This window comes from Anas acuta, chromosome 4 (genome assembly GCF_963932015.1).
Source record: "Anas acuta chromosome 4, bAnaAcu1.1, whole genome shotgun sequence".
In the NCBI taxonomy this organism is placed as follows: Eukaryota; Metazoa; Chordata; class Aves; order Anseriformes; family Anatidae; genus Anas; species Anas acuta.
The window spans coordinates 58,474,180-58,492,390 of NC_088982.1; the positions used below are offsets into that span (position 1 = coordinate 58,474,180).

The window sequence follows — 18,211 nt, forward strand, 5'->3', positions numbered from 1 at the left end:
GAGAAGAAAAAAAGACAAGAAGAATCCCACTGCTGATAGAGCAGGGCTTAAGCAAAGAGACATGTGTGTGGCACACTGAACTGTCTTGTGAGCTCAGAGGTACCATCAAGTTAGTGCATATTAACAGCTCATGCCTCAGCTGACCTGCAGAAATTGTCAGCATGTATTGCTTTGGTTTTGCTATAGGCAAAATGGGCAAGTTAGCTTAGCCTTCCCTCCTGTCAGTACAAGTCACGTCACCACATCTTTGCTGCAGGCTAAGAGCCTGTTCATCCCCATGTCCACAGTTGCCACAGTGCAAAGGATACTTGCTAAATCCTGCTAACCTAAATCTCACTTCCAAGCCTCACATCAGGGAGATGCTGCAATAGCAAGATTTGTTTCTTAATCGTAGGAAAGTCACCAAAGCAAGTAATTTTCAGCACCATTTAAACAGCTGACTTGCTATGGATAAGAATGGAATTCTCAGAACTGGTGCAGAGGCATAGCCCTCAGAGGCTGGGAACACCTGCTCCTGGCAAGAAACAGTTTCAGGTAGGTCTGCACAAGTGTATTCCTGGAATTTTATCTTCACCTTGCTTTCTACTTCATTTGCTTTCCCACAGACAGGTTCCTTGAACAGAAAGATCTTAAGGAGGACTTCTGGAAGAAAAGGTGTTTTATTTAAATGGAAAAACAAAGAAACAATAACAGAAACACAAAGGAATGATCAATGACAGAAAAAAGTAACAATATGTGGTGCTGGCTGCTTGTCACTCTGCACTCCAAACTAACGTCTCTGCTCCTTGTTTACTGTTTGTAAGAGTTTAGATCATCTTCCACTCTTCTTATTTCTCAGATGCCTCTACCAGCAACTGGTCAGGAGAGTTCCTCCATTTCTCCTCTAACTTGCAGTGGTTCCCACAGGAATTTGTTGTCAGCCGTCTTATCTTTGTCACAGCAAACAGTCCCACCTGCAAAGAGATCAAGCTACCATCTCTAGGCACTTTTTTCACACATCTCTACTCGGTCAGAGTCATTTCATTGAGCTAGTGCCCTCGTGGTAACTTAACCATCAACTCCAGTTCAACGTGGCTGAAAACCAGGATTCTTAATTTCCTTTGTGTTCAATCATTTCTTGACATCTACAAAGATCACTGGTCTCTTAGGAACTGGGCAAGTATGACTGGAAATCTTCATATTCTGGCAGTATATGAATCTCGCAAACATCTTCTGCATATACTCGATGATTTAACCTTTCCTAGTAGCTACCCTTCCACCCAGCACGCTTTTGCAAAGTTTAGCCACCCCCATTTTTGTCATAACCCTTTCTGTTGCCTTAATTGCGCTCATATGCATTGAAAATACCGCTATGAGGATCACTTTGCTGGGCTCTCCAGTTCACTATATAATCTTTTTTTTTTTTTTTTTTTTTTTTTTCCCCAAGCAGAATAGACAAATAGCCATATCTGGTATTTTTGCATAAATTTGCTTATATAAAAGTTGGCTTAGAAATAGAATACCTGGAAAATATCAAAAGGTAACAACGGCAGGTACAAAGTAGTACATCATTCTCCATGAGGCTATACAAGCTCACGATTATGACACCAAAGAAGCAAGGGAGAAAAACAGTCTTTTTTTTCTAACTAGAAAAAAAAAAAAAGTAGAAAAGTAATTAAAATAGTCTATAATATACAAATTCAATCATTAGTATCAGGAAGAAGAAAACAACTCCCATCTAGATTTCTCAAAATACTCATAGGAATAAAGTAGTTAAACTGTTATCTTAACTCCACAGAAGATAAAATTTACCCTTTTCCTTATTAATTTATTTGCCCTGAGACAACATTTCCAAAAATTACAGAGTTGTGCTTCAGAATTGTGCTAGAAGCCATGAGCCAATTCTTTAATGTGCATTTGGAAATAATGGAAGGAATAAATTATTAATAACACATACAATGCAGGGGGTTGTCTGACTGATAATGGCCTGGGAAAGGAAGAGTTTTATTACATTAGGGAATCAAGTGAACTCCAATTAGTTTAATGTTTAAAGCTTTAACAATATTTTCTAGTTCTCCACCAATGCTGCTTGTAGGTATAGCTCTGTTTTGGTGAAACCATATGAAGAAAATGTTTACTTAAGGGATTAATTTAGGGCAGAGATCCGTGATCTGTTCACCAGAACTTTTTGTGGGTGTGCCTACAGTCTGACTATTTTCTGAAGCGTGGATGAGAAATACCAAAGATTCTTACAGAGAATGACTTTACTTGTAGCCATTACAGGTAAAATCACCGCTAAGATTACAGGATTGAGCCCAAATTACCATCCAACAACATTTTCAACATTTTCAGGAGGGCTACTCCTAATGATTTTCTTTTAATGAACATCATTAGTGTGTTGTCAAAGCAGGAAGTACACAATTTTACTCAAACAGGCCTTGGGCGGAAAAGAAGTCATATGAACGTGAAGTGTGTGGTAACAAAAATTAAAGAATGCTCATTAGTAATTGAGCCTCAGAAGATAATGAAGACTTTCAGCTGTGGTGCTATACTTTTCTTCAACCAAAATTAGCACTGGCCTCCAGAAAGGTTTGCTTTATATTAAGCAGCACTTTAAATGTAGTCTGCATGGGCAAACAAAGGGGAACAGTACTTACCGCTTGCCAAAGAACTTAAATGCAGTTATCGCCATTCATTACATGTCTCCACTGGCCCTCTCCCCACCTCAAAAAAAAAAAAAAAAAAAAAAAAAAAGAAAATCAGAACAGAGGACATTCGCTGCCCACCCGCTGGAATCTTATCTGCCAGAAGTCAGCCTCGCCATGCCGCGAATTACCGGTGAGCATACCTCTGAAGAGGAACAAATCCACAGCACAATGCTCTCCCAAACACAGCTGAGATAAGACTTATCCCAGACTACATGTACAACAGGACTCACTGTTGGAGAACAGTCAGGAACCCCATGATCTGGCACCGGTTTCCTAGCCCATAGCTCTGAGCCAGGCACCCCCACATCCTCGCACCACGCCAGAAGTGTCCATACCTTGGACCAGAATCTTTAGCAGAGTGTGAGAAGCACCTGAGCTGCCAGCTCCTGATGCTGCAACGACAGCCTTCCTGGCACCTAACGCAATCAGTTCTTGCGTTATGCTGGAGCAGGGTCTGCCCTTCGACTTTGGAGTCTTTCAAAAGCATGCTGGCAGGAAGGAGAGGGACTCTCTTAGCAGCTCAGCAGGTAGAGCTTAGAAACACGGAGAGTCCTGAGGATGACACTGAATCCCTATCTCTCATGTCCCAGGGAATTCCCTTTGTCACCAGGCCAGAGGCTAGGTGAGAGGAATGCCTTTCATTGTGCCGGCTGAAAAGCTGTTATTCTGAGACAAACTAATCCACATTCATTGGGCCAGGGGAGCAAAGCATCATTTTGCAATGCAGCAATTAAGGTACATGGCTGGGAGCAGAGAAATTTGAATTTCAATCCCTGTTACAAGACTGCTTTTATAGTCGATTACCATAGAGTATTAAAGCACACAGCAGTCAAGCATTAAGAGCCAGGAGCAGAAACCAAGTGAGCTCCCTAATAACATATCCCAAACCATCCATTACCCTGGATACCAACAGGACACAGACTTGGCCATCCTGTGCTGCTGCATTTTTACTGCTATTGATACTCAAGTTACCTGGTACCATTTCAGTGTATTTACACCTGCTGCAATCATATCTATTATTAAAGACTGTCATGCACCCATGTCAGCAGAGTTTTTCTTCCCAGTCCTTTCAGAGGCACTTGTGGAGCCTAGTCTTGACTAACTCCTTTTGACAAGGGTATGCAAAACTGTCTGTCACTCCATTTCTGCCCATTCCCATCTATTGATACACAGCCTATGCCCTTTTTCACACCTTCCTCTGGTCTCTCTAATTCTTTCCCATGCTTTATTCCTCTTCGTAGTCCTGGGTGCCTTCCCCCCTACCATCCATGCTCCATTTCTCTTCCTTTAGTAAGTTTTTTGCCCTTTCTTACCTCTTCTTTCCTTTCCCTCCTTTTTCAACATTAAGAAACATAACACTTCATTCTTCTTCATATATTTATGAAGAAAAAAAAAGGACCAGAAGAACCGAGGAGGAAAAATAAAAAAGAGAGGCAAAAGTCATTTCATGGCTACTTAACAACAGAAGGGCTGTCACAAGGTTTTGATCAGAACAACTGTTTTCTGACAGTTTTTGTGTAGTATCTCAGGAAAGAGACCTTCAAGAGCAAACAATGCAAAAAAAAAAAAAAAAAAAAAAAAAAAAAAAGTATATTATGCAGACCTCAGTGGCCTTGCTGGTTTCTTCTTCTTCCTTGCATTGAGAATCCTTGGCCATTTTTTTGAAATCTTCCTTGATTGAATCTGACAAACTTTTCCTCTGTGTATTGATTTCTACTATCATCGTCTACCTGAATTCCAGCCAAGTTGAAGGTGGGAAGATTTTAAAGGAATGCCAGTACAACTGTTCCCAAATTCCCTCATTATTATCTCAGTTTAAAACAATCCAAGCCTCATACTTGTTTTTTAATACATTTTTTTTTCCTTGATTACTATCGTATGAAAGGCCTAGACAAACAGCAAAACCAGGAAAAATGAAAGCCATCAGGGTGGAACAGTTGCATGGTACACTGAGTGCACTGTGATCTTTGGTGGGATAAAGATCAACATGACAAGCTTTCAGCTGTAGCAATCAGTCGATACTTTCCAGACCATCCCTGCGGTGACAAAGACAGAGGCATTTTCAAGTTGTAATTGAGATTAGCCTCGATACATACAGTTGGAGCCATGCCGGTGAACTTTGCTAAAAGGCTGACTATGTAAACTATCCATCACTCAATTTCACATGAGCAGTAATCTAATGACACCACAAAAATCTCACGATGTTCCTTGCTCCACACGTCCAGCCACAGCAACAGCCTCCTGACAGAGTGCTTCAGCTGCAATACCAGAGGGTTTGCCTTCCAAGATCTGAAGCGCTGCACGGACCCCGCTTAAAGATAGGCATTATTCCCTCTCAGGGTGTCAAAGTCTTGTACAATGCTCAGCCCTGTAGTCTGGCAGCCCTCTTGCTCTGATCCAGCTCTCTAGATCTGCAGTCACATGCCCATTCCGAGCCCATGCATACTGCTACTGACTCCAGCACACTTTGGACGAAGCCCATAAAGATGGGCAAGATTGCTCCTCATGGATAGGAATAAAATATTTTGTTTGTTACTACTAAGCTAACCACAACAAAAATAAATAGTTCTCTTTCATGTGGTGATGGAACAAAGCAATCATGCTATATCCCTTTTTTTAATTATTAGGTTGAAAGATTCAGTGTCTTTCTGGCATGTGTAATTCTGAATCATATTCATCATATATAAATAGCCAGCAACTGTATATAGTAGCGGAGGGTGGAGGGGAAGGTCAGGGAATTAGTGTGACATCAAGAAAGCATTTCCTATGGAGTCACCAGATCTGTACTGTACACAGACTCCCATATGGGCACACCACGAGCCCCGGGGCTGTATGGCACCATGCACCAGACACGTCATGTAAGCATCTCCAGCCTTACTGGCACTAGAAAGCTCTTCCAGCCCGGACATTACATAGCAGAACTTATCTTTTGGGGCTTTGTAAAGATGAGTAAAAGATTTTCCTTCTGTCCCTCCAGTTATGGGCAGAACCGGTTGCAGATGCCACTTTTGTGCCGAATCCCAAGAAGCAGCTCCATGAGGTCAGGGCTGTGTTGTCCTCACTGAAACCTGCAGGGCACAAGGGGAACAGGTGGTGTTATTAACCCTGGGGGAAGGATTTGTTTGTCCAGTCAAGGTCCTTCACAGCAACAGTATCATTTCTGATAAAAGAGCAACTTTTCACTCAGGGTGGCCTTTAGACACAACACTCCTTTCCCTGAACTCCCTGAGCTGCTCTGTCAGATGTGGCCTCTCTCTCCTTCCCTCTTCCGCTGGGTTTTTTAGTCCCAGGACATCACAGGAGTTATTTTGACTGATGCAGTCCCAGGACCCCCGCTGGAAGGATGCAGAGGCTCTGGCTACCACTCGGATCCCGGAGGTTAAGCGCACAGAAGTGTCAGCAACACCAAGGACGAGGTGTGTAAAGGCAGAGTTGAAGTCGTAGCACTTATGGAGCCCATGGGCTTTTTGTAACCTACTCTGCACACCGATCTCTCCTCTCTGGTGACCAGCGACAGACCCCAGGGAATGGTGTCAGGCTGTGACAGGGGAGGTTCAGGCTGGACACCAGGAAGAGGCTCTTTGCCGAGGAGGTTGTTGCACACTGGAACAGGCTCCCCAGGGATGGAGTCACGGCACCGAGCCTGTCGGAGTTTAAGAAGCGATTGGACTGTGCTCTCCATTTTACGGTCTGAATGTCTGGGTGGTCCTGTGTGGAGCCAGGTGTTGGACTCTTTGATCCTTGTGTGACCCTTCCAACTCGGGATATTCCGATTCTCTGCACCCAGAGCAGCGCAGGTGCGGCACCACACACCTTCCACCGCCAGGAAAACCGAGGCAGCCCCTGCTGGGCCTCTGGGCTCGGCTGCACAACGTGACGGTGCCCTCAGGCCCGCGGCTACTCCTGCAGGACACCCTGCGCTTTCCACGTGTGGGACGGGGAGCTCGGGGCACGCCGGGGCCTGGCAGCATCAATGCCTGGGCGGGAGGGAGCACGGCCGGGCCGGGCCGGGCCAGGCGAGGCAGGGGCCCTGCCGGGGGGAGGCGGCCGCTCCCGTCCCGCCCCGCCGCTGCCCGGGGGTAAGCGCTGAGCCCGGGCCAGGCGGCGGCTCGGCCACCTGCGCCTCCAGCCGGCCCCTAGGCGGCCGCGTCCCTGCCGGGTCCCTGCCGGGTCCCCCCCGTCCCGTTCCCTGGAGCACCGCCCAGGGGCGGCCCGGCGCCAGGTGAGGGCAGCGCAGCGCGGGGGGCCCGCGGCGGGGCTGCGGCCGGGCAGGTGCGGGGCTCCGGGGGGACGGGACGGGACGGGGCGGGACGGGGCGGCGAGCTGAACCGAGCCCAGCCCGGGCTTCCACACAAGGGAGCCGGCGGCAAGTGCGGCTGCAGCGCGGCTCTGGCTCGGCTCGGGCTCGGGCTTGTCCTGAGGGCGCAACCGAGCCTTGAGAGCAGGGGGGGTGGCGACTGCGCGCCGGCGTAAGTACCCGTTCCGGGCTTATTTTATTAAAGTTTGCGTTTCTATTTATTTATTTATTTACTTATTTATATATTTATTTATTTTCCTGTTAACGGGGAGCGGGTGAAGCCCGGTGCCGTTTGCTCGCGGCTCACAGGGCGCGGGGCGCGGGGCCGGGTGCGTGCAGCCCCTGCGGCGGGGTGGGGGCACAGCCGGGCTGCACCTCGGGTGTCGGGGCTGTGTGGAGACAGGCTCGGCTTTTGCTCCTAAAGCAAGGTCTCGGTTCCTGTGCTGTGAGGCTGGTGACAGTCTGAAGCTGAATATAACGTAAAATGCTGCCTGTGCTGTACCTAGTGTAAGAAGCCCAGCGATGCACAGCGCTGGGTATTCGTGGTTGCCCTGTCCTGGCTGGGAGGAGGGGTAGGCTGTGCACAGGGCGAAACCCAGCTCTGTGGGAGCAGGAAGGCTTTGAGCTGCTCGGTTCGCATCGCTGAGGGTTTCGGAGGGGGTGATGACGAGCGGTGTGGATGCGGTTCGCAGTCGGGACTGCTGACTGCGATGGGCTTTACAAATAGTTGGTGCGATGCACAGCACAGTGGGGTATTGTGGTGGCAGCCGCACGGGACCCCACAGCAGCCCTTGGGACAGGCCTCGTCCTCGGCGCTCACTGTTGTGGGTGAGCAGTGGTTTGTCCTTCAGCTCTGCTGTCACAGAGGTTCATTGCATGTGTGGTGGCGAGGCCGTGTTTAAAACTCATCCAGTCCCTCTTTAAAAATATCGGGGAGTTCGCATTCCTTGCCGAGGGCAGCCCGCCTCAGAGCTGTGGCTGAGGTGGTAGCAATAATGAGGTGGTTCTGGTGCTGAAACTTTGGTTAGAGCTGTTTTCTACCCAGTACAAACATCGCCGTGCGTTTTGGAAAGCTTGGACCAAATGTTAAGCCTTTAAAGGATGCCACCTTAAGGCTGGTTTCATGGTATCGTTCAGGGCAATTGAGATTAAGGCTTGCTATTTGCTTAATATGGGATGCATAACTTGGTTCCCCATTCTTTTTTGTTTTGCTTAGTCACTTCTGAGGTATTGATTTCAGCTGTAAGACTAAGTCTGCGATAATGCGATGTAAAGGCCTTGACAAAGTCAGAAATTGACAAAGTAATGATGCTTTAAATGTGTTTTGGCTCGTATTTCTAACTCTTGCATTTTGTGGTTTCTGCAAACTTTTGTCTGCAATCACACATGAAAGAAGTGGGCTTTTTTTTTTTTTCTTAGGAGGAGCAAAGATTCTTTCATAGAGCTGGATTATTATGGAAAATGTCAAATATTATTTTTTCATAAATTGCAGGGCTTAGCATTGATCTTAGCTATGTGTCAAGCAGCTAACAATCTCAGCAGTCCAGCGAAATAGAAACTGTAGAATGCACTTAAGCTGTCTGACGGTAAGGGATTGATTTATGGGATTTTATAAAATGTAATATGTTACAGTCATATAAGATGTTAAAGCATGCCCCCATTCTATTACGATTGGGCACGTTTTGTAGCTGGCTGTTGAGGTACCCTCAGAGCCTGAGTGCCACGTGGGATTTTGATCAAGCAGAAATCGCTGAAATGGTTGCCTACCCAGCAGTCCCCATTTCTCTTTAGGTCATTTTGTTCTCTTAGTTCCCTATCACGATGTATCCTGGCTGCTGTTAAATCAGGAAAATTGAGCGCTTTTCAAGTTGACTGTATCCTGTGAATTCAGGGGATTACCTGGCAGGCTTCAGGGACGCTCAGGCGGTGCAGTAGTGGAGCTGAAGCTGGATGAGGTTAATGTCCTTTAGCTGGCTTTACTGGGTATCTTTTCAAAAGAGAAACAAGACTCGGTGCTTCTTCAGTGTTTACAAAGCGTATCAGGCTGTTGTACAGTTTCTCTTAAACATTCCCACTTTTATGAGAACAGTCTAGTTCTTTTCCAAGAGAATACTTGCACTGTGGAGTGTTGTCCTTTTCCTACCTTATATATTAAGATGTTTTCGGGCTCAGCAGTTGTTCTGATAGAGGCGTGGGAAAAGTTAAGCTGTTGACTGCTTTTGTATTTTCTGTAGTTACTGAGATAACTATGCACAGACAAGGTATTTTGCAGAATAATATTTATTACTCGGAGACAAAAAAAGTGCTAGTTGATATTTTTTTGTCCTCCAAGTGACAAAACAGTATCAATAATTATTGTAGTTGATTTTCTACATTGGTACTGGAAAATAGAAACTGCTAAAATGTTATTTTGGGATGTAACTTTCTACTGAACAGTACAGTTTTTCTTTTTATCCCATTGCTAGCACCTGTATCAACTCCAGTTTTATTCCATTGACTTTTCCTTCACTGGGATGAATGTCTTTAATCCTTAATTATTCTGGCACTTCTCCAGTTAAGTTACTTACCTCAAACTGCTTCAGTGAGTATCCAGTTTAGTTGTTGCATCAGGAAGAGCTCAAGCTGCTGTTAGGGTATGGCTGTGCTGTGGTCTGCGACCACCCACTTGTAGTAGCCCTCCAGTCTCCGTTTTCATTCCTCTTTGGTTTGGTTCCCCCCTGGCTCTGCTGTTCTGGTTGACTTTTTTTTTTTTTTTATCATAAATTTTACATTAGCTCTTCCAGGTTACTGAAGTCTAAATACCAAGTTGCCAATGTGCTTTCAGCAGTCTTCAAATACTTAGAGGTTTTGTGATTTGTTTATTTTTTTTATGTTTGTAAATACCATATTAAAAATGAGCATTAACATATTTTTGCACATAATGTAGATGTGGATTACCGTGCACGTATCCAGGAGAGAGCACGTGGGAATTTCACAGGGAAATGAAGCTGGTGCACGTAGAGCACTGGCAGGCAAGATGTCATGACCTGCGGTGGGTTTGGTGAACTGGCTGCTGCTGCAGGTTCTGCTGAACGTGCACTCAACTCTTGTCCTTCTGCCTGGACTAACATCAGCCATCGGCTGCACAGGGTCAGGCAGAACAACCTGTGTGTGTGTTACTTTGTTAACCAAGTTCTCTGATGTTAAAAAAGCTGGATTTAGTTTCATGTTTTGGTACAACTTCATTCTTTCACATGCTGCACATGGAGAGCTTTGAGGAAATTGGCCTAAAGCGAGGCATTGGTGCCCCCTGGCTCTAAAATTAAACTGGTCTGAGAAGTCATCCTGTCACTGTGCACTTCAGGAGAAGAGGAAAATGGGTGTTTGTCATTGTCTACCTTGTCAGATAGCAATCATTCAGCTCCTGTGTGGCTGTTGTAGCAGTCATCTAGTATGATGTGTGTGCCTCGTTATTTCTGACTCGCACCTGAAGCTCTCAATGTCCTGTGGGTTCTTCATTAATTCTAACAGTCCAAGCATAGGAAGAGTTTCCCACTGATGCTATACCCACCAAATCTATCGCAGCTGTGTTGCATGACAGCAAAAACCTCCCCTCTGACACTGCTGGTGTACAGCTATTTGATGCAGCCACCTCTGGACGTGCTGGCTTAGCGGTTCCTGGCGCTGTAAGCAGGCTCCATGTGTTGCAGCACTCCCATCTGGTTTGTGCACTGCGTTGCTTTTCTCCCATCAGTAGTCTGGGATCCTAACACCATTACTCTTTGCCTAGCTCTTAGCTGCTCTAGGAAACCTGTTGATTGTAATGCTCTGCTGTTGCAGTGCTGCCTAATCGTGTGGCTTGTCTGCTGGTTTTGCTTCTGTGAGGCATCTTCGGCCAGCTTTAATGCTGACTGTGTGGGTTTATTGCACGGGAGGTATGTAGGAGACTTCTGTAGAACCTTAATGGTTCTTGATGCTGTCTCCTAGTACTCTATGGACAACTCACTGCTTCAGCTATGCTCTCTGCCAGATGTTTGTACCTGGGCAGCCTGTGTGGTGCACGTATCAGCTCAGCTGTACTTTGGACATCTGTAAGTCTGTGGGAGCTAATAATGCCTACTGCAGTCTTCCACTAAGGAGGGTACTTTTTGGTATGTTTGATTTATTCCTCGCTTAGTGATGCAGGGCAGACTGTGACAGTTTATTCTTCCATCTTTCAAGCAGTGTGGGCCATGAACCTTTTTTATTGTTTGTAAAATCTCATCTTTTTCACATCTCTATTAGATTATCCAGCAGCTGCAATCAACAGCTGATGTGATTTATAGTTCACAGAGCAGCCTGTCTCATCACATAACGTGTAGCTCAACTTCATGAGTTGGTTGCCAGCAGTGCCTTTTTGAGCAGCTTTCTGCCCTCGTGTACCAGAAGACTCACCGTGCACTTGTTTGGATGCAGTGAGTATCTTTTTATTTGAGGCTTACTTGCAGATGATCTTTTTTTGTCAAGGTTTGTGTCTATAGGTGGATAGCTGGAATCCTTCCTTCACAAGCTTTCTCTAAATTAAAGGATTTTATTTCAGATATTTTGGTCTAGTTGAGTTCTTACCCTTACGTCATTCTCAGTACAGAAGTGTCCCAAAGCTACAGATCTCCCCTGCAGTGCATCCATTTCCCGTGCCTTGTTTTTTGCTCCTAAATAGATCCTAGGACCTGTTCAGGACTCGGTACAGCTGACTCTTATGAAACTGAACTGTCTGGGTGTTGTCTCTTGCTAAAATATTATAATCGGCCAGAGCCTTGATGCCAGGAGATAATAATGGCTGGTTCTGCAATCCACATGGGTTGGTGGCCTCAGGCAGCTGGGTGCCTTTAAGCAACTGCACTGTCAGTATCTGCCTGGAAGGATGGCAGAGGCTTGCCAAGCGCTTTGGGAGCTTGCTTATTGCAGGGTGCTTGAACCTGGAGCTGTAGAATAAATGTTCCTGCTGTGCACAAACTCTTCTGGTGAATAGCTTATTTTAATGCTCATCTGGGGTTGTGCAGAGCACAAGGTTTCTTCGCTCCTTGTAGCTCCCTGATATTGAGGCTACATCGAGGTTTGTACAGGTGGTATAAACCTCATGAGCTTGGCAGTTTTCTCAGCAAATTTTAAAGGCTGCTGGTCACGTGCTTCATAATGTATAATGCATGTGGTGAAAGCTGTCTTCTGTATTATTAGATAAACAGAGAGATTGAGACACCTGAGCTGCTCCTGTATTTGGTTAGGACTCATCACTACCTGCCTTCCCTTGCCCTGAACTTGGGTTTGCGTGCTGTGGATTTGGTGCAATACCGGCAAGTACAACTGGGATTGCAGTAAGCGGGCTCCAAAATCAAATACTCTAAAGCAAGTCTTTCATGTCACAAGTTTCTCATAGGTTTCCCAATGGTTGTATGGGGCATAACCAGTATTTGTGCATGCTTCTCTGCTCTACGTAGCTCTGCATCTCAGTGTTGAGGTTAGTAAATCTGGTTCCAAATTTCAGCTGGCTTCAAATGGTGGTTCATTTACCAGCTTAATTGCAAGGTGATGGCTGAATAGCAGCTATCTTCAGCTTCCTAGATGAGGGTGCTGCATCATTAGCCCTTCTGAAGTCTTGCGAAAAGCTGCCTCTACTGAAAGAGGTACTGAAGCTTTAGCCATCACTGTGGTATTGCGTATGCTTGGTTTTACTTCTTTGTGTTGGAATAGTGGCTGGCTGCTGCCAGGGCGAGGCAGTGATGCCTGCCATCTTAGTTAGGGTCCCTGTGTGGCTTTTTCTGCCTGTCCTGGCCTCATGACAGTATTTTCCTTCTCTCCTCTGTGCCCCATTGCCCATAGAGCAGTGTCCCCTCTCACCTGAAATGCCACGTCCCATGGGTCACTGTGCTCTCTTGTATGCCAACGTGTAGTCACAAGCACGCACGTGTGGAAAAAGACACTTTTTACACAAGAAAAACGCTGTGGAGCCCTGCGAGGTATAATCGTAATGTACCCCAGAGCTGCTTGAGAGGAGTGCAGGCAGTGAACCGCAGTGGTGAGAGCAGCCCCTCTGGCAGGACGCTTGGCATTTCAGCTGCGTGCCTTGGCACGTGGGCACGGCTCCAGCGTTTATTCTTATGTGGGGTACGCTCTAGGTAAGCGGTCTGCTAAATATAGTAAGCCTGGGGTGATTTTTTGTTTCCTTTTGTTCCCCCCCCCATCCCTTCATGGGTTATTTTCAGTGCCAAGTAAGTGGGAAGCCTTTGTTTTCCAGCCTCGCAGCCCTTCACGTATTTCCAGTCGTTCAGCTGTCTTACTCAAGACAATGTGGAAGCTGTGGTGGGCTCTGGGCTCACTCTTCTTGTCCTCTGATCTATAATGGGATGTGTATCATTGATAAAAGCAGGCTGGTGCTGTAGAGGTCGTTCCATAGTACCCACAGGAGTTATATTTAGAGCTTGTTTATATCGCATTTATGGCAGAGCGAAGCTACTCGTAGGAGCTGCCTGCTTATTTATAAACAGCACGGCGAACGCCAGCTTCCTGCAGAGGGGCAGCCTACAGCTTGGGTCCTGTGAAAAAATTGCAGGGAACAAGGTTTCTAAGGAAAAATATGTATATAAGTTGCAATATGCTCTTGAGAGCTGTTTTGTTTTGCCAGCCAGTGGCTTTGTGTAAAGCTAGGTTTATGCTTCTCGAATGTGAGACACCACTGAACAGCAGGCTTCTCTCTCCAGGTCTAATGGTCTCCAGACCATGGTCTCCAGATAGCAGAAGTAGGTTTGCAAAGCACTTCCAAAATAAGCCTGATGGCTTCTTCCCTGCTTGTCTTTTGCTGATCTTTCGACCTAATCGTAAAAAAAAAAAAAATCATATTTGTGTTTATTCCAATTGTTATCTAGCTGTGCATTTCAGAGAAATTTTAGAGGTCAAAACATATATATATATTTGGCCTCAGAATAACATTGAATAACTGGGTAATCATACAACTTATTACAGAGGGTAAATAGCAACACTGTCCTTGTTTATTCAGGTGTTAGCTGTTTGGTAGCTGCTTCTTAAACTTAGATATGAGGTCAGTGTTGTGGTGGGTTGTCTTGCATGTTTTTGTTTTGCTTTTATTATTTTATTTTATCATATTTTTGTAAGGGGGTGTTTGAGTCCTTGCACTGTTTTATTTTTTTCATTATGGGGAGATTTTAAATATTTGCTTTGTTTGACATCTAGCCGTGCAGAGTGCTGCTTACTTCTGTCTGCTATCTGGTTTTTGGTGTAGGATAAGCAAAAGAAAAGATGCCTGTGGAATTCTTCAAAACTTCTCAACTTTCCTAATGCCAAACAGTAGATTTTTTTTAAATGCAGGAGATTAACAGAGAGAGCCAGAGAGGAAAATGTCACATACTGTGTATCTACACTTCAAAAGAAAAGAAGGCTGAAGTCTGTCAGTGAAGCAGTTACAAATACTCCAATAACTTTTCCATACTCTTCGGCTCTTCCAGAAATCATTTTCAGAGAGTGGCAAAATGGCCTTTGCACTCGGGATGCTGGCTGGAGAATGAATTTAATCTCTCTGGAATAATGGCTGCCTGTTTTTTTTTTTTTTTAAACAAACTAGTAACTGTGAGGTTAATGTTTAAATATTTAAACGGATTTGGCATGTTGCCACTTAAGTAGAACAGCGTGTGCCTAACCCTGAGACACAAACCGTTCCCAGTGTGGCCAAAAAAAATAAGAATTGCTCAATAGTGCAGTAGTGCAGTGATCTGGTAACTTCAAAGACTATAATTTAAGGCTAATCCTGGACAAGGATATCCTAAAAGGGGACAATTGACTCGATTTTTCCTATTTAGTTGAGGGGAAGGGAATTCTTGCAGATGGTATCAGAACTTTATACCGAACTCTTTAGGTTAAATAAAAGCAATGGACCGTAAATCTAAATCCAGGAAAAAATAAGCTAGTGTGGACTCTAGCAAGAATAATCCTGAAAGATACCAATCTGTATGTAGCAATTTAAAACCCTTTGAAACCTGGGTAATGTGTTAAAGAGAACAAAATATAAAATTACCTTGTTTGGACTGGAATGCCAGGGCGAAGCAAGGGTTTGATAAGCGTAGAGCTCAAACTTAATTTGGGAATCTCGGTACTTAAGGCTTGAAATGGAAAAAGTTGAAGGGACAAGCCAAAAGCAATTGCACTGAAGTTGGTTTCCAATGCTCTTTACCTTAGCCCAGAGGACTGTGTTGCCTATCCCTGGAAGAGAAGCGGGGGCTTTGACCCCGGGACTGTGTCTCTAATCTGCTTTTATTCTGACCTCACGTTTACTGAGAACTCTGCTAAAAGCATCCCCCTCCCGGGAGCTTTTCCTGACTGTCATGCCAGATGATGCAAACCCCGGTTTTCTGCCAAGCATTCTGAGTATTTTCTATTAGCAGCCTGGTCGCAGCCACGCTACGTTGGTGACGGGATGCTCTCTGTACTTGAGGGAGTGATGCAGCGTACAAGGCATGCTGAGATAAGGCTGGTGGGGCAGAGACAACTCCATGTCCTCATCTTGCTCTGCTTCACAGTTCTCATGTGCAGGTTAAACAAGTACGTGAGTTTCTCAACATGCAGAGATGCGAAACCTGACACTCTAAGAACTCTAAAATCATCACAAATCCCTTAACTTCAAGCCTATAAAACAAATACGTAAGGTTCCTAGACAGCTAGTGTTTTGTTCTACCCTGATTAAGTTGTGGAGTTGTGGGGTATTTTGTGTTTCAAGCACAGAAACAAAATACTCTGGGCTACAATTACAGGTGAGTGCTTGACCTCATGTTTGCATATCCCAAAGAAAAGAGAAGTACTGCAAATGGCGAGCACAGAAGTAACACATAAATAAAAATATACTTAAATAGCTGTTTCACTTGCTATCCCATGAGGGGAAGGCAGATGTGCTTCCGAGTGATCAGCTTCTTCCTTCACATCATTTGATGGTGGTTCAGAGGAGAAGGCCCGATCAGGCTAGAGAAAGAATACAGAATTTACTTCTGAGTGCTCCACAAGTACATAATAAAGTGATAATCTGTATTTTGGCCACGAAATAAGAAAACTTGAGGGAATGTAGTGGTCAGTGATGCCTTTTCTGCCTGAAGGTGTTTGAACTATAGCTAAGTAGAGTGAAAGTGTGTTAGTCCTCATGAGGGCCATTCTTGTTAGTGAAGGGAGGCTGATAAAAGAGGAACATCTGCACACAGCTCAGGGCTGAGGGGGTACATACCTCAAAGAGCAGCTCCATCTGAATGCCCTGTCTTTTCAAAGAGACCCTTAATGTCATGAACAAGTGGTAATGATGTCTTTGAGCAGTGATCCAGGAGGGTCAGGTAATGTTGAGGAGATGGCCAGCTCACTGTAGCAAGGGAGGAATGGCCTGGAGGTGCAAGCTTCAAGTGGTTATTTTGGGGTTGGTGGTAGCACATGGTTGTTTTAGGGTTACACTTATCCTAGTATCCTGCTCTGTCATCTATGCCAGCTGAGCAAATGCAGGATTTACCACCCTGGAAAACTGAATGGAGAGTGCCTGTGGTGCTCATGGGATCTTTTCCCAACTGGATGTCCCACTCAGTGGTTTATTGCTCTAGTTCATTCTGATTTCTGTGTTGTTTTCTTGGCTTTTCCAGTGTTCTTTTCTTCCACCAGTAACGTAGTGGAGCTGTTGTGTGCTCTGTCAGATGGAGTCTGAAGCATGTTGCTGTCCAGCTAACTTTTGCAGGGTTCTTCCAAAAACAGAAAAAGGCTTGGATTTGCCAAATCACTTTGACACCTGAAAGCATTTTAATGCTATAGAGCTCATAGGTAGAGATTGTTATCTAGGAGCATAGGTTAGCCTAAAGAATGCTTGTTTGCTGCTCTGAGAGTAGGCATTTCATTCAGTCAGTATCTGCTAAATGCTGTGGTGATAGTATAAGGATTTTCATGTATTTTTTTGTTGGGGAAAGAGTTAAATTATGATCTTTTAAGGATGACCATCTTTTAAGGATGGTCCACTGTGGATGCCCCATCCCTGGCAGTTCTCAGGGACAGGCTGGATGTGGCTTTGGGCAACCTGTTCTGGTGGGAGGTGTCCTTACCCATGGCAAGGGCCTGGAACTGGGTGGGCTTTAAGGTCCCTTCCAACCCAAACCATCCTATTACGATTGCATCACTTACTGTAATACTTACATATCGTCAAGAGTACACACATTACATTTTGTATATCTTAGGTTCTTTTCTTTGTATTTCAGGAAGTTACTTGTAACAATTCCTGTCTGTGTCATCTCAGTCACATATGTAAGTTCAGTTCTTACCAAACCCAACTTCCATCTAGATTTGGATGCAGTTTCGACTTCTGAATGGAATTGGGGTCGAACTTAGGAAACTGAGCTTTAAAAGCAAAAAGCAAAAAAAAAAAAAAATCATATTGACATATTGAAATTGTTAGTTATCCGGCATATTTATTATCTTGTTTGTGTATGAGCTGTTAAGCAACTTATTACTATTATTCTAGTTAAACGAGTAGAAAACTGAAAATTTCAGAAGTATTAGAGGCTGTTTTTTTGTTTTCTTTAATTTTGTGACCTCGTATGAGGCTTCAAATAGTTTTCATTTTCTATGCCTTGCAAACCTAGTCACGGAATTGAACGATTTAAATATACACGGAGAAAACCCCGCTTCTTCTTCACAAAGAGAAATTCTTCTGAAATGCTTAACTCGTCAACTCGGTGTGCCCAAAGCCAGTGGCTTGTCTGTTTAAAATGTTGGCAGCTCATGCTACTTGGATGCCTTAATTTGAATGATGAATATGTTATAGTAGAGGCATTTTTTTTAATACAGCTGTCATAATTTCACATTTAAATTGACTTTGGTAAACTCTATTTGTTTGCTTATTGCAATTCTTTTATACCCCGAGGAAAGAAATATTTCAGAGGCTGAAACTATCTTATTTTACATAAAAACCCAACATTTTACATAGCTAGTGTAGCTTTTTTCTTCTTTTCCTGTGATGCTGAATTAACTGGAAAAGCTACAGTAAGGAGGTGTAAAAGCAAATTATGGACTTCTAGGGTAAAGGTATGATGTGGTTAAATGGATTGGAGGGAAGTTTCCAGCTTGGCTTTTTGGAAGTATTGTCTGCTTCTTTCAGTGCCTGTAGCAGACAAGAAGAGGCTGCAGTTTGTGTCGCTTGAAACAGGTGAGGGAGAGCTGTTATTTCTCTAGGGGAAAAATGAAT

At 44.5% G+C, this 18,211-nt stretch overlaps 1 protein-coding gene and 1 long non-coding RNA gene across 6 annotated transcripts in view; one reads left to right on the plus strand and one right to left on the minus strand.

Annotated features, from left to right (window-relative positions):
* Positions 1-487: 487 nt before the first annotated feature.
* On the minus strand, positions 488-6,753 carry LOC137856271 (uncharacterized). Of its 2 annotated transcripts, none has more exons than XR_011096321.1 (3): positions 4,291-6,753; positions 2,637-2,703; positions 488-642 (listed from the first exon to the last, which is right to left on the minus strand). It is a non-coding gene; the product is annotated as an uncharacterized lncRNA (long non-coding RNA). The 2 variants fall into 2 exon arrangements; XR_011096322.1 differs by having other exon boundaries at positions 4,001-6,491.
* Positions 6,754-6,759: 6 nt separating this feature from the next.
* Positions 6,760-18,211, plus strand: part of MTUS1 (microtubule associated scaffold protein 1) — a 111,852-nt gene continuing 100,400 nt past the window's right edge. For 2 of the 4 annotated variants that reach the window (XM_068681472.1, XM_068681478.1), the window contains exon 1: positions 6,760-6,909. The gene's annotated coding sequence lies outside the window, so the exon portion shown is untranslated. Of the gene's footprint in view, positions 6,960-6,980; positions 7,157-18,211 lie in introns of those variants that run through there. The other 2 variants (XM_068681473.1, XM_068681475.1) reach the window with 2 other exon arrangements.